The sequence below is a fragment of the Pinus tabuliformis genome, chromosome Q (assembly GCF_031772625.1).
Source record: "Pinus tabuliformis cultivar Carrire ecotype Pingquan chromosome Q, CPIR1, whole genome shotgun sequence".
NCBI classification, from domain to species: Eukaryota; Viridiplantae; Streptophyta; class Pinopsida; order Pinales; family Pinaceae; genus Pinus; species Pinus tabuliformis.
The window spans coordinates 291,559,000-291,574,607 of record NC_142296.1 but is presented as its reverse complement, the minus strand read 5'-3'; the positions used below and the strand labels follow the sequence as shown (position 1 = coordinate 291,574,607).

Sequence of the window (15,608 nt, the reverse complement as noted above, 5' to 3'; positions counted from 1 at the left end):
TGGTTGGTGACTGCAGCAGAGTTGTCATCAACAGTAAGTGAAAATCGTTGTGTAATATACGTGGATCTGAAGAGGCCCAGAATTCTGCCAAGCACGTGGACAAATCATTGGAGCTACCATGTAAGGAGCTTCAGAAATTAAAATAGTTCATTGTCAATAGCCGTCTTGGTCGAATCACCAGTTACATCGGGTGCTGCAGAATACATGAGATCATCTATGTTGTTAACTGCATAATACAAATTACTAAATTCAATGAGTTGAATGGATGGGAGCTTGATCCTGGTTTTGACTGATGAAAATAGAGTCCTAGCTCGAACCCTAGTCAACCATTTAATTGTGGAAACCCAAGTTCTGTTGGAGGATTAAAATTCTAGCTATGCAAGCATTCCAAAGGCATGTCAATTAATGGAGTCAAGAAACCTCCTCGTCACGAATCCAAGGATCAACGGAGGCATCCAAATGTATTATCAAGCAGGCATTGGCAAAGGAACATGATTCCGGATTTCGACGTCCGCACCAAAGTTATCTGAGTCTCAAAAATTGCAATGAGCTTAAGTCTATTGCAGACTTCTAGAATATTTCAGGATCCGACGAACATAGGCTTAGTCAAAAAATTGACCACGTTCATGTTGGTGAGATCCAGGAATATTCCGAAAATCTTCAATCAACTTAAGGATGACCCGAAAATTGTCAATACATCTGGCTCAAAGATGTATCTGAGTCTTGAGGAATTGTTAGAGCGTTTATATTGAACAAATATATTTGGGCCTTGATAGGGCGTCCATCCACTGCAGAAAGGACTTTTGACCAAGGAGGTAGATATCAATAGCATGAGACGTGTGAACTATTGCAGTCGAACCATAGAGTGTAAATCTTTGCAGAGGAGTGTTTCATAGTGTGTGGTATGCATGCGCCCAGGGTGTTGAACCACTCGCAGTCAGCGTGGATGAGCGTGAATCGGCATCCTTGCAGTTCTGTGTTTGGAATATTTGATCTTAGGTAGAGCCAACGCACAATGTAGAGACATATGCGTGTGGAGTCTCGTCGTGGTTTTGAAGCCCTGTCAATAAGAAGAAAAAAACAGGAAAGACTCATGTTCTAGATGTGGGAGCCATGGATAAGATCAGAAATGGATAGATCCTGTCGAGGTTGTTGCATTGAATGTGATCTTCTCCAACGTCTTCTGGAGGGCCATCCTCAAACGACTGAGAGCCATTGATAGTTTTTTATGTGGGCAATTCTGATTTTCTTATTTTATATGGTGCATTGTGTCGAACGTGAAAGTCGGAAAAAATGTGGTATTGCTCTCTATACAACCTTGAAAGCGTAGAACATTTGTGTATATTATGGACATTGTTGCATGCGTTAACCAAAGAAAAAGAAGACCAACAACGTGGATGCATTGACCTGCGTAGAAGTCCTCCCGCCTTAAGAATCTCAAAATGGTGGGTTCTTCATATTTTTATGAAGCTTTATAGTTTTTTACATGCATACAGTTATTAAAAAAAATAAAAATAAAAATTTAAAGCATATTAAAACACTTTTTATAAGGTGACTTTAATATATTAACCAAAAAAACACAAAAGTTACTTTTGTAAAAAAAGAGTGATAAGTAGATTTTTATTAAAATATTTTTTTTGGAGTGATAAGTGTTTTTTAGTCATAAGTGATAAGTTGATAAGGGAGTAATAAGGGTATATTTTGTTTGAAGTTTTGGATAGTTATCACATTTAAATTTTGGGGGATGTTGAAATGTCCTAGATCTGCCCAAAATATAAATAAGGGGATTTTGGATACACTTTACTAGCATATGAGGGTGATTTTTTGTTTGGAGGCTTATGTTATTTTGTGTTTGATTTTGACACTATAGTTTCAATTTTTCATCATACAACTATACACTCAAGGAGTTTAAATTATCTGTAATCAAGAAGCTACAAGTAAGGACAAACATGGAAAACACGTGTTGAAGCACTCACAAGAACAAACTCAAATAATCATCAGTATTTCAAGACGAATCTACATCAACAACATTTGCATCAATTCAATGCACTTGCAACCATTCTTTGTAAGAGTCAAATCAAATTTTGGTATTTTGAGTTGAATCGGGTGCATTCTCAATTGAACGTGACACCCAAGCCTTTAATCATTAAAGTCATAATTGGTAGAAGTCATTTGAACTTGTCATCCACTCATTACATTGTAAAAACTTTAACCTAGGTGCATTTTTAGTGGTAACCGACACCTTAAACATGTCAAATCAAGTGAGTGAAGCAAAGCAAAGCACAACTCTAAGATCAAGTGAGTGTGAAATTCAAGAAAGCAAGTTTAAGCGAGTGAGTTCTAAAAATCAATCAAGTGTTAAAAGAAAGTGAGCGAGTTCAAATGGAGCAAAGCATTCAATTGTTAGAGTTTCTTAACAATCTGATCTTATCCACTATTGAGGACACAGTGAAAATTAGCAAAGTGACTCTTACTGATATCAAAAAGCATCTACATTATGCACATGAAACTGTTGAATTTCTCCAACTTGAATCATAGCTACAACGTGATGAGTTGCAGCAGAAGGGTCGTGTTTCAAAGCCTTTCAACAATACAAATTCAAATGCAGAAGATGATGATTCCAAGCAAGTCAACCATACAAATTCAAGTGTAGAAGTTGTCCATGATCAAGTTCAACTTTCTTGTTCCAATCCAGTCATCAAATTGCAGGAGGAAATCCAATGTAAAAAAAATCGATGTGGTTTAGGATATGACAAAGATGACAACAACTTGCATATCTGTCACATCTCCCAATTCTACTAACATACATATATTATTCCTCAAACAGCGGTAACTATCATTTACCTCCGTTAATGAAATACATTCTTCTGCTAGTTGTGTTATATGCCATAGATAATTGTGGTTGATTACATTTTGTCTTCTCCCGTAAGTCTCCAAGTTTAATTGTTTATCCCACCATGCTTACATTTTTATAAGCTTTCAACCCCCATTCTCCTTTTCCTTACCCTAGGAGTTTAATGTTTGGTTGGTCACCCTTGTCAATGCCAAGGTTAAGCGCCCATAGATTTTGTATTGATATATTTATTATTTCAATGCTAGGGTTAGCTTAGGTGTGGATAACATTGTTGGGATGGTCTACATGGGGTGGTGTTATGGTACGTGTCGAACCCCTTGTACAAACCTCAACTACTACCTAACCCTGGTGAGGTTAGGACGCAATAAGCACCATTGTTAGCTTTCCACCTTACCTTGTTCACATGGGCATTCAGGTTTGCTTCGAGTTATGTGTAATGGTTGGGATTCATCCGTATGCAGATCGATGGTGGAAGAAAGTGTGGTAACCCTAATGGGATTTTTCCCTTACCTGGCCCTTCCACCAATCATTATTGCCATCGCTCTCCAGGAGAAGAACTTGCCAAGCTCTGAGGTCTAGTTTTTGGTAGAGTTTTGCCAATTTCCCCATTCGACGTTGTGTTCCACCTCCAAGCATAGCCTTCCTTCGTTGCTAAGTTACTATGGTTATACCCAAACCCTTGTCATTTCCCTCGAGCTTCTCCCCCTCCCATCAGCGCCATTTACACTGCAAGGTTATCCTGGTCTAAATTGTGCCTCAGTCGTGGCCCTCACGATTCTAATCGCTCAGTGCATAGAACATTATTCGTCGGTTTCGTTTCTCTTCTCGGAGGCAGGGGTTTTGTCATGGCTATTGCATCAGGTAAAAGGGTTTTGTTTTTTTTATTTCATAGGCTCCATGTTTTTTTTCCGGCTAACTCCTATGTATTTCTCAGCCTGCAGGGTGATAAACTCCATTAGGGAAAGGATTTGACGGGTAAAAGAGATTTGTGGTTTTTTTTTCTTTCACTAAACCCTGAAGGGGCTTCTCGATGTCTTATACAATATTTCACACTAACCCTATTTCTTTTCTTCACTTGGCTCATTTTGCATCTGTCGCCAACGCCATCACTGCCTCCATATCTATATAGGTATAGCATTCACGTGCTGTGAGCAATGTCTTGAAAAAAATTCCAGTTCGGTGTTTATTACGATTTGCATTCTTGGTTATCGTTTCTGTGGTTTTCTGAGTTCATTTGTTTTCTTGATGATATTGTGCATAGGTACTCTAGTATACCCTTGCTTTATTTATTGTGCGGCTTCTCTCAGAACTCGCATGCTCTGTCATTCATTGGTTGTTTCATTGCTGCTTTCTGCTAGATCGGTTGCATTTTCATCTCATTGGAATCTGGATGATGGAAATGTTGAGACTGTGAATACTGGATGTTGTGTTAAAATTTCCTCTTGCTAACACTGTGAATGGCGTAGTCCATTTCCTATCCGGTCGAATTTTCCTAGATTTTGTTTTATTTACAGTTTTGGTCTATTAATGGTTTGTAGCCAATATTTATGCTAAAAGCATCATAAATTCATTGTCAATTTACTGCCTACTCTGTAATTAGCTCATACAGTCGAGTAGTTGCTTTAATGGTTGTCTACAGGCCCTTACTGGGTGTTGTTGGTAATTTATGTATGGTTTTGCTCTCTATGTCTTCCCTTCATCTGGATATTGGTTTTGTCCTAACTGTGACCGACTTAATAATATTTTGTCATTGAATTTCCATCTTCGGGTTCCAGTGATAGGGACTCTTATATTAGCTTAATGAATTTAATATAAGTTATCAACATGGTTTATCTGGACTTAACTCTATAATGTTATATGCACATGCATCTCCCTGTGCTTGTAATCCTATAGGAACATAACCATTTCTCTTTTTTGAATTTTATGTTAGGTTAAGGAGGCTCTTATGAGGCTTCTATACTAGCTAGGATTTCCGACCTGGCTAATGCTGCAAGCTAGAGAATTGTTTTGTGTTTTCTTTAACTCGGTAAATGGATTGATAAATTGTTTATTAGCATACGCGATTTGAGTTTTCGTTCCTATTCAAGTTTCATTCTAATAAGAAGTATGGATGTAATGGTTACATGTTCCATCAATTTCCTGTGGTTAGAAAATGATAAACATGCAATCTAATTTTCTGTGAGATTATATTTCCTTACACAGTTTGAGAATTCGAATATGGTTTACTATGCATACATCTCTTCAGATTTTCTTTTCTGCGAAAAGCTCTTAAAATAACGAGTTTCTTAGCAATAACTAGTGTAGAGTTAAATAACGAGTTTCTTAGCAATAACTAGTGTAGAGTTTGTTTTCTAATTGTTGTCTCGTAACTGATATACAGAATTAGAAACTGATGCATAACATCTCATGCATATATACCTTTTTTTTTATTTGTCCATATAAATCTTCATTTACCAAGAATGCTATAAAATGTGTAATTAAGTACAATGCGCTATATATTTATTGAGTTTAGTCTTTTAATCTTTAGCTTTTAGCATTTTATATACAACCCATTTAGAACTGAGAGTTCATACTATTTTCTCCACATAAAGAAATATTACTCTACTGTCTCGAATGGTTGTCTTCCAAACAGAACCTATCTATTGTAATACCACCATGTTCTTTTATATCCATAACAGAACATAAAATGTAAAATAACTTAAAATAATAGTATTGGGTACGCAACATCCATAACAGAAATTAACCTGCGAGTAACAAATAAATGATGGTTTCTTTCGTTTTTCCTTTCTTCATCTATTACCACACAACTTATAATTACCTACTATATAAATCCTATCTTGCATGCCACCCTAACATTCAATTCACAATACGAATACCAATATATACTAGCCTTAAATGCTATACAAAGTGATCACAATCTAACCAGAATTTTGCCGATAGAATCAACTTGGAAGTAGAACATTGTTTTCCTCCCAACCGTAGAACTGTTTCTTCCCAGTTCACCCCTGAGCAGAGATTTCCTATCCAAGACATCAACAACCTGTTGATTCTTGCAATAGGAATTTTATGCCTTCTCCATGTGGGATTTTTCTACAAGTAGCGTCCCACTTTTGTGGGTTGTTTTTCCAACCAAAAGCTCAATTTTAACCTCAACGATGCTTTATACCAATCACGACTTAGCATTTATCTCCAGCTAAGCTTTTAATGGATCTTTCTCTCCCATCCATTAAGTTTATCCATAATTCCTTCTAGAATTATGATCATGGAAAGGTTATCATAATATAATCTCATCTGCAAGTGTTCAATTTCCAAGTAATTCCAATTTATTACTTATTTATTTATAAAACATTTATATATAGAATTACATCATCATCCTACATGCCTTTTCTGTCGTCATTGTTTATTTTTAGCACACAATAGAAAATACTAATGTTTTCGACTGGGGGGTATTACAATATCCCAGATTATTCAAAACCAATGAAGTTCATCAGTGGAGGATTTGTTGATCAAGTAACATCAGAAAGCCATGAGAAAGTTGAACAAAAGTCAAAATGCAAACTTTGTCAAAGAATATGTCATATGGAAGATCATTGTTTCAATCTCTGTCCTTGTCACCATTGTGACAAGAAAAATCACTCATTAGAGAAATGTTGCAAACAAAACTAACCAGCCAGATTGAAGATTAATTATACACGGATTGATCCTTGGGATTGGTCATCTATAGTCAGACGACTGTAAATGTTTTACCGGAAAATTCAATCTCACCTATTACAACCAAAAATCAAATGAAGATGGTAATCTCATGTGGGGAGTACAATGGTGCAACTCTCCTACATCTGAAGGGGGGGGGGTGTGGGGCAGGGTGGAGGGGAGTTCAAAACAAATGCAGATGGTTATGGTCTCTCCTTTCAGCTGACAAAGGGGGGAATTGATGGTTGTCATACTGAAAGTTTTCGACAACAACAAATTTTTCCAATGAGCATCGAAATTTTCTAGTGGGAAAGCGATTGGGATGTTGATTGAGAGCATTTGTGGACATTCTTTTGTTCACTTGGATGGTCATTGGACCAAGCAAAGGATAGATGGATCCTTTTGCATTGCAACTTGGCATTTGATTGAGTTGTCAAGCATTTTCAGAGTTGTATCAGACTTGCAGTTGATTCACTTCTCTTGGTGTGCTCTATTCATATTGAAGTTTTTTTGGCATCCAATTTTGGCGGTTTTTTAGGCAGATCTTCATTGCGGACCAGCTTAGTAGTTTCAACATGAAGACATAGAGATGGTACTAGGTTCTTATTTTGGACTTAATATTGAGGAGGGGAATGTTAGTGTCACACTCTCATAAAAAAATCAATGTGTCCAAAATTATAAATTATTAAACTTGGAACTAATTTCCACTTGTCTAATCTAGAATGATATTGTTCCTCAAACTTGAGAGTTTTTTTAGGTCTAGTTGGTTGAGAGGTTCTCTCCAACTAGTTAGGCTCCTAGATTGGTGTATGGTTGAGATATTCACTCAACCAATTTCACTGTGTGTCCAAGATAGACGAACTATCTTGAGACATAATATTGATGCATTTATATTGTATAGTTATCATTATTTGGGTATACACAATATACATTGAGGCTTACAAGACTTTTCCCCCATGTCTTTGTTTCTGTTGTTTATGTCTCTCCTGAATTAAGTTTTTTATTTTCTTTAATATCCTTTAATTAGGATTCAAATGAAATCCCAAGTATTTCAATCTTGTCTCCATCTCTAACTAGTGAAATGGGAAAAAATTTATAAGTCCATAGTTCATGGCCTTCCATATTTTGAACAGAGTTAGTAGATTTCATGTCATTAAAAACCATACCAATGGCTTTCCCAAATAGGTCAATGATCTTAGATAATTTATCAACATCTCTTATCAAACGATTATAGAAAATTAGAATATCATCAACAAATAATAAATGGGTGATTGTGAGTGCATTAACAATGACAACACCTTGAAAGTCTCCTCTACGTTTAACATCTTCCAACAAGCGACTGAGACCTTCAGCTACTAACATGAACAATAAAGGAGATAGCGGGAAACATTGTCTCAAACCTATGAGCATGGAAAAAAGGGGAGGTTGAACCATTTATCAAAACTACAAAGGAGACCGATCGAATTCATCACATGACCCAATTAATAAAATCAATACCAAACCCAAAATGAGTCAATAGGATTCCAATATACAACCAGCTTACATTATCACAGGATTTTGAGAGATCAATTTTAATCATAGCTCCTTTTAGTCTTAAGAGTCTTGATACTTGGTGGGCTCCAATATTGTAGCAATAATGCTACAACTCCTGGAGCTTCCTTCTCTAATTTTATCAACCCGGTAGTTCGTAACAAACTTGGAAGCGACGGTGCTGTATGCACAAGTACTAGCTCTTGTCGCAGTTGTCACTTGGTCAGCTGGCACAAGTCCGCTAGGGCTCAAGCCAACTTCTATATGTTCTCAGAAGAAGCTCTTTAAGTGATGAACGAAAGCTATCTCAAAGGAAATTAACCTACTTTGCAAGAATGAACTGAAAGCCAACAAAACATGGAAACCCTAGTAAACCCTAATTTGACCAGCTTAATCCTTACGATGCAATGGTGGGAATGCAACTGCTAAAAATGATGCCATTACTTCTAGTGAGATGAGATGCATGAGTCTAAACTACTTTCATCTGAAGAGAACATGTTTTTGTATTTTTGCTCAAGTGGTTGGAGTGATTATGACTGTGCTTCTTACTGGGTCTTTGACTGTGCAGGGGTAGTTCAAGGGGAGGAAGGCTTGGGAAAGGTCAGGAGGACTCTGAGAGGTTCCAGGGGATCCCTAACATCATTCCACAGAAGTTCACAACGTTCAGATGCCTGGCAACCGTGTTTCCAAGCTTCTACAGGATGTCCGCAGGCGATCCTACAGGAAGCTCGGGATTTCTACAGGAAGTCTGCTAACTTCTACAGGATGTTCTGCAATCGGAGTTTTGGGTGATGGAGGAGTGAATGAGCTGTATGGGTGGATAGGTAGGATGAGAGGGGAGCTTGTGATGGCTTATGGACAGAGAGATGAGATGGAGAGGGGGTGTGTAACGCTGGTTGGTCGATAGAGGGGTAGAGGCAATGGAAGGCTGAAAAGATAAAACAACGTGGATAATAGAAGAGTTGGTGGGCAAATGATCTAGCTGGGAGGTAAGGAGATGGCTTAGGCACGACTGAGAAGGATAAGGAAACGATAGAGTGGTGCTGTGCAGTGTAAATGAAACAAATCACCTCTGTCTTGCACAAAACCGAGAATTCATCAACCTATTCTAACTGTTTTATTAAAAACCAAAGAACAACAATGTAAGTTTTAGAGAGAAATCGTGCATGGTGCTGAAACAAAGAGTTATTGCTCAAGATCTAAATGCATGGACACTTCTACCAATGGAAATATTACTTTAAAGCTTGCATGAACATGTAAAACTGCGTTTTTGGTGGTTGGCACGGTCTACACTCCCAATCTCTAAACAGAGGTGGAAGTGAGTGTACAATCAACCTTTTCTTGGAACTCTGATGAATTCTAATCCTCCTACTCTAATCTAAACTACTGAGAGCACTTTATCCATAAAACTAACCTACTTAATCACATCCAGAAATTCGAGTCAGCAAACTGTGTTTTCCAAGTGCATGTAAAGGAAAAGAAATGAAATGCTGAGAGGAAAGACAAGTACAATACAAAGAAAGGAGGTCTATTGCTCTCAGGTTGGGCCCAAACCTGAGAGCTATAGCTCCTCTAAGAACTCAGAATTGAACTCAAATCTGCCTGCCTTTTATTAAAAGATCATAATCATAAGTCTAACAACATGCCAAAAGTGGCTTACAAAGAGCAAAACAGAGCTATAGCTCGTGATTCAAAATCTGCAACAAAGGTTCAAAAGTCCCCATTGAAGGCTACAGCCTCAAGATTTATACATTATGAGGGCCAAGCTGGCCTCCTAAATTAGTGGGGCTTGGCTGTCCAACTAAAAGTAAACTGCTGTTCCTTTAGAACCTGTTGGCTGCCTTCTAGCTCGGTGGTGATAACTGTTGGAGTTCGGAGTTGGGGTGGAGATCACGAGGAAGGTCATTCAAGGCTGTGGACAACCTTCCTACAAAACCACAATGCCACCTTGGCTGTCTCCTTGCCTTCATCTGCGTGGTTTTGCTCCATTTAATGTAAAAAAAAACCTGAAATAAACATGTATTAGCCACATAGGCATAATGACTGCCCTCCTTCCTACAAATAACATGAATATACTAAGAAATGATGCATAAGTGATAAAAAATGAAGGGTTGAGCAAGGTAAGTAGGCCAAATGAGCCCAAAATGTTACCAAAATTTGGGGCTCATCATCACCCCCCAGCTAAAATATTTGCTCATCCTTGAGCAACTAGTCCAACTCCTCATCCTTCATTGCCTTTACTGCCACCCTTACATCCCAAACCTCTGTAGTAATGTCCTCCTTGCTGATATGGAACCCAGCTCTTCTGTTCACCTCTTCCCACTGTTCATTATCATCTTTCTCTGTGCTGCCTTCCATCAATCCTAGCAGCAGTGGTGGGCTTAGCTTAAGGCCAATCTAGCTGGCCTGGAGGTTTTGCATGGATTTCTTATAGAGGGCCACCCATACCAGGGCTTCCCTCATCCGAGTTGGGGTATGATACTCTCGGATTTTCAGACTGTGGGCCAATGTATTCCATCTGCGGGTGCATGCTTGAACAACGTTGTCTCCTAACAGTCTCTCCATGTCCTCAAAATGAGCTATGGCTTGGGCCTGTTGATCCATATACCTCAATGAAGCTTGAGGGTCAGTGGACAAATGTTGGTGTGCCGAGATTAGTGCAACTGGATCCCCTGGTTCTGGTCTGATGAGCAATGGCTCATTCAGCTCCCGGTTCATGACCGCTTTGGCTTTTGCTGCTCTTTTGTCCTCATGGTTCAGCCATGAGGCAAATGCCATTAATTGCATATCTCCCAAGACCGTATTGGGATCCCATGAAACTACATTAGGCAGGGCCAAATTATGGAGGTAGAACTCCGCTAATTTGGCCTTATCCTCTGATGAGCTGGTGCTGCATACTTCAGTGAATTGCTGCGGGTCTTGGAGCTGAGAGATACCTCTTTGCGCCAAGGTATTGATTTGAAATTGCAGCCATTGGTCTTTCAAGTACAGGCCATAGGATTTGGCCGGCTGCGTGCATTGTATAGCATCCATGGCCCAACTGGCCATGCAGGCCAATTGTGCCTCTTTCTGCTGCAGCTGTTGTCTGAGAGCTTGCACCTCAATTTGTGCTTGTTGTTCTGCTTCCTGTAGATGTGTGGTTGGCTCTCCAAGACCGATGTTCAGTTCCTTTTTGCCTTGCTGTTCTGCTGTGGTGTCCTTGGAGGATGTACTTGTCCCTGCCCTCAGCTCCTGTAGCTGCAATCTCAGCTTTTGGTTTTCTTCCTGTAGGAACACTCGTAGGCAATTTGCCACGTGTTTAGCCATGGATAATTCACTTCTGGCCTCCTTGAGCTGCTCCTACAAGGGATCTATGTCCGCCACACCCTTTGACTTGGCTATTTTCATCCACGTGTGTGTACGGACTCTTTCTTCCTCCAATGCAAAAAACAGTGGCACAGTAAATTTCTGAGGTATAATTTTGCCAGCCTCTAAAAAGTTGTAATATGAACTCAGACTTGGCTGAGGGCTGGGCTCTGGTATATGCTCTTTCTCCACTTCTTTTGGTGGCTCTACTTCGCCCTCCCTTGGTGGTGATAAGGGTGCTTCCCATTCCATTCTCTCTGTTTCTTTAAGCCTGGCTAAGGTTTCCTGTAGAGCATCCTCAGCATCCTGTAGCCGAGCTTTTGTAGTCAATTGGTCTAACCTTTCTTTCCAAGTAGTTTTCTTCGGGCTCCCCCTCTCATAGGTGACTGATATCCTCGAGGGGGACCTCTCCTTGGGCGAAGTAGGGGCATCTTCGATAATGATTGGGCTGCTGGACGGAGGCTGTGGCTTGCCCGTCTTTATTCTCACACTTCTTCTAGCTTTAAAATATAGAGGGGTCTCCCTCTTCCTCTTCTCCTTTGGCTTAGGAGGTGTGCTGAGGGCGGCCAGCACAGCTGCTGCCTCCCTTGCAAGAATGTCAGCTTTCTTCTCCTTGGGTTTCGCTTTTTCAGGGCTTCCTGTAGAAGACCCTGTTTTAGTTAATTTCGGGCTTCCTGTAGAAGCCGGTTTCGGTTTTCCTGTAGAGACAGGTGGCACCACTTTAGATTGCTTTGCTGAGGGTGTTTTACTTTTTGACTTGGTTGCGGCTGCCGACGTGGTGCCTTTGCTGATGTGGACCTGCTCAGCCTTGTCCACTCTGCTTTGTAATCTTTTCTCCCTGGCTGTCAAAATGGGTGTGTCATCCTTCTCTTTGGCACCCTTTTTCTCTTGTTTCTTCTTTTGCTCTTTCTTCTGCTCCATGGTCGTGGTCTTCTGGCCTTTGTCTTTCTTCCCTGCGGGCACTGAATCTTTCTCCTCACTGCTAGATGAACCGAGCTCTTCGGTCAGCATTTTTATATCACCATCCTTGGTCAAATTTTTGAAGGCTTCCCATGAGAGAGGAACCTTGTATGTGTGGAGCGCATCTTCCACGAGGAGTTTGATGAGTCCATGGTGGGCTACCTGGTCTGGTGTGCCTTCTTTCAACTTGGTGGCACACTCAATCAGAGACTGTAGTAGAAAGTAGGGGAGACTGAGTTTGTTTTCTACAGGTAGGTCCATCTGGTGCCTTAATTCCGTGAGTAACCGAAAATGGTACCCTGCTAAAACGGCCTTCGCAGGTGATGTACTTCATAATCTGAAGGCTAACTTCACTCCACAGTGGCAGTAAACTGGTTCTACGAACCCCATTTTTATCTTCTAAGAATTCCTCCTCTGGTGGAAAGAATTCCTTCTTAGCCTGTTGGCCCAATTTTCTTTCTTCTTTATCCCATCGTAATCCCATTGGGAGCTCAGTAACTCGGCTGATAAATTGTGGGGTGAGTTTGAGACTCAAACCCCTGAAGTTAACGGTGGCCAATGTTTTGGATTTCGGCCTCAGAGCTTGCAAAAACTCCTCTGCCACCTCGTCGTCATAGCCCTGCAATTTGTCACAGAATGATATCCATTGCGCTCGCGTGAAGAGCTCCACCACCTCAGGATTTTCTCTTAACTTCGTTGAATCAGTTGGTTCCCTTCTGATGAACCCACCCGGCATGGTGAAAAACTGCTGCGTTAGCTGGAGGTGGCGAATGCGGAAGAAAATTGGCCTACTGGGACAGAGCATAGAATTACGCCTCTGTCATGCATACAATTCATGAAGCTTATCTCCCGAGGACCTTAACACAACTTAATTATACTGACATCCTGTAGGACGACAATTCATGCAACGACAGACAATATTTGCAAAAATTTTCTACGACCAGACTGTAGACGTCGATTCTGCCACCCTCAAAACCAATTGCATGGAGAGTTCAGGCTTACCTTTTTAATCCGCCACCTTTTGACGTGAGGAACCCGATTTCCTGTAGAAACAACTTTCCTGTAGAAGCAGCGTGCGAATTCTGGAGGATACTGCAGTGGGTCTGCGTTCTCTGTGCTGCTTAACAGGCATTCGAACAGCCAAAGACTTGGAGTGTCGAGCTGCAGAGGGATCCGGATGATCACTCGAGTTTCAAACGGTGAATGATAAATGCGTGGGGTGGCAATCTAGCCGATTAGATTTGAATTCGGCGGAATCCGTGGCGCGGGGGTGAGCTGTCCCTGCCGGACCGTTGGACAACGTCACTCCATCATTCGTCTGCGAGTTCACTTGCTGCCGCATCATTCCTCGCAAATCCGCCGCCGTCACTTCTGTTAAAACTTGTTTTTCCCGACTGGATGGCTCTCACGTGTGCACTGCCCGTTCCTTTTTGCCACGACCACCGTTCAAACATCCGACTAGACCACTGACTAGTCGACGTGGCCAGTCGAATGGCCATACGACCGCTCAACCCATTCACTTTACACTTCGCAAACATTTTCAAAGTAAAATTCATGCGATTCGACGGAAGAAAGGGTCGAGGCACTTACCTGTGCGGCTGCAACATGATTTTTCAGGTTCTTGGACGACGATGAGTGGATTTATTTGCTGCTGGTGGATTTGCACAGGCCCGGAGGTTCATATTCACAGGCCGCTGGCGATGAATTTGATGCTTCGGCTGCATGCGCCCGCGTGATCTTTGCATGTTGCAGGCAGTGGATTGGTGTGCACTCTAGTTGGCTAAACTGCTACGGGACTCCGGCAGGATGTCCTGTAGCAGTTTTTCCTCCTCGGGTGCATGTTGCACGGTGAAGACGGTGGCCCCACGATCATGCTCACAGGGCTCTTAGATAGCTGGGATGGGTATGGCACGGCATCTCAGCGTTTTTTCATTAAAAAAAATTGCTTTCTCTTGAATCTCAATGATCTGCCTTGATTGTGCAGGTATCTTCATTGCATGTCGACAGGGGTGGTAGAAAGAGGTGACAGCAGTGTGTAAGGGTGAAAATAGTAGCTTGCATGCGTCCAAACCGATCCTTGGTCGTTAGATCTCCTCACACAATGAATTCTGGGCCGTCCCGAACTTCTACAGGAAACTACAGAATTTCCTGTAGAAAGTTTGCACCTTCCTGTAGAAAGTCTGCACCTTCCTGTAGAAAGTCTGCATCTTCCTGTAGAAGACTTAAGCTGTGATGAAATCGTGCCCATACCTTGGAGAAGATGAGTATTCTTGGAGGAGGTGCTGGTGAGGTCTCCTGGTAGCATGATAAGGATCCTTGACTTTGAGTTGAGAGACCTCCTCTCCTTCATAGAACACCTGCAACCTGCATGCATTTCCACATTATAAACTTGCTGTCCCTGTCTTCTTTTGCATATTGTTTTTTTTTTTTTTCATTTTTTTTTTTTTTTTTTTGAAAGATAGCAGGGGCGCCTCAATGAGGTTTTCACCCTTGCCATCTGCCTTAAGCACCTCAGAGAGGTTTTCACTCAAGGATCTTTTTTCAAATCTCTTTTTTTTTTTTTTTTGAAAGACAATAGGGGCGCCTCAATGAGGTTTTCACCCCTACCACTTGCCTTGGGAGCCTCAGAAAGGTTTTCCCCCAAGGATCTTTATTTTTATTTATTTTTTATTTTTTTTTAGATCTTTCAGGGTATGCCCAAAGCAAAGGCAGAACCCTTCTCTATGACCAACACTGATTCCTCCATAGTTTTGATGAACTCTTGTCTTGAGAGAGGTTTCCTGTAGATCTTCAGTCGATGCCCATTGACAATCATGGGGATGGCTTCCTCATCAATGGTCCGAATAAGAACAGATCCATTGTCATGACATTTTTCCACTGCATATGGTCCCAGCCATCTGGTTCTCAGCTTCCCCTTGAAATCTTTGTGCCTGGAGTCATACAACAATGCCCAATCTCCTGGCTGGAATTGCTTGTCATTGAGGTGTTGGTCATGCCACACCTTTCTCTGAAGTTGAACCACTTCTGAGTGAAGGAGGGCCTGCATTCGGTGCTCGTCCAATCCATTCAGCTGCAATAACCTTTTTTGTTGTGCATGGCTGAGATCTAGGTCCAACTGAGCTGCCATCCTCAAAGTGTTGTATTCAAATTCAATGGACAGCAAAGCTTTCTTCCCATAGACCAGCTCATAAGGTGTGAAGCCGGTGGTGGTCTTCCAGGTGGTGTTGTA

General features: G+C 41.0%; 1 long non-coding RNA gene across 2 annotated transcripts; it reads left to right on the top strand.

Annotated features, from left to right (window-relative positions):
• Positions 1 to 3,239: 3,239 nt before the first annotated feature.
• LOC149219371 (uncharacterized) lies at positions 3,240 to 9,221 on the top strand. 2 transcript variants are annotated; one of them, XR_016248691.1, is made up of 2 exons: positions 3,240 to 3,715; positions 3,789 to 4,396. It is a non-coding gene; the product is annotated as an uncharacterized LOC149219371 (long non-coding RNA). The 2 variants fall into 2 exon arrangements; XR_016248690.1 differs by lacking the exon at positions 3,789 to 4,396 and adding an exon at positions 8,643 to 9,221 and having other exon boundaries at positions 3,243 to 3,715.
• Positions 9,222 to 15,608: the final 6,387 nt, after the last annotated feature.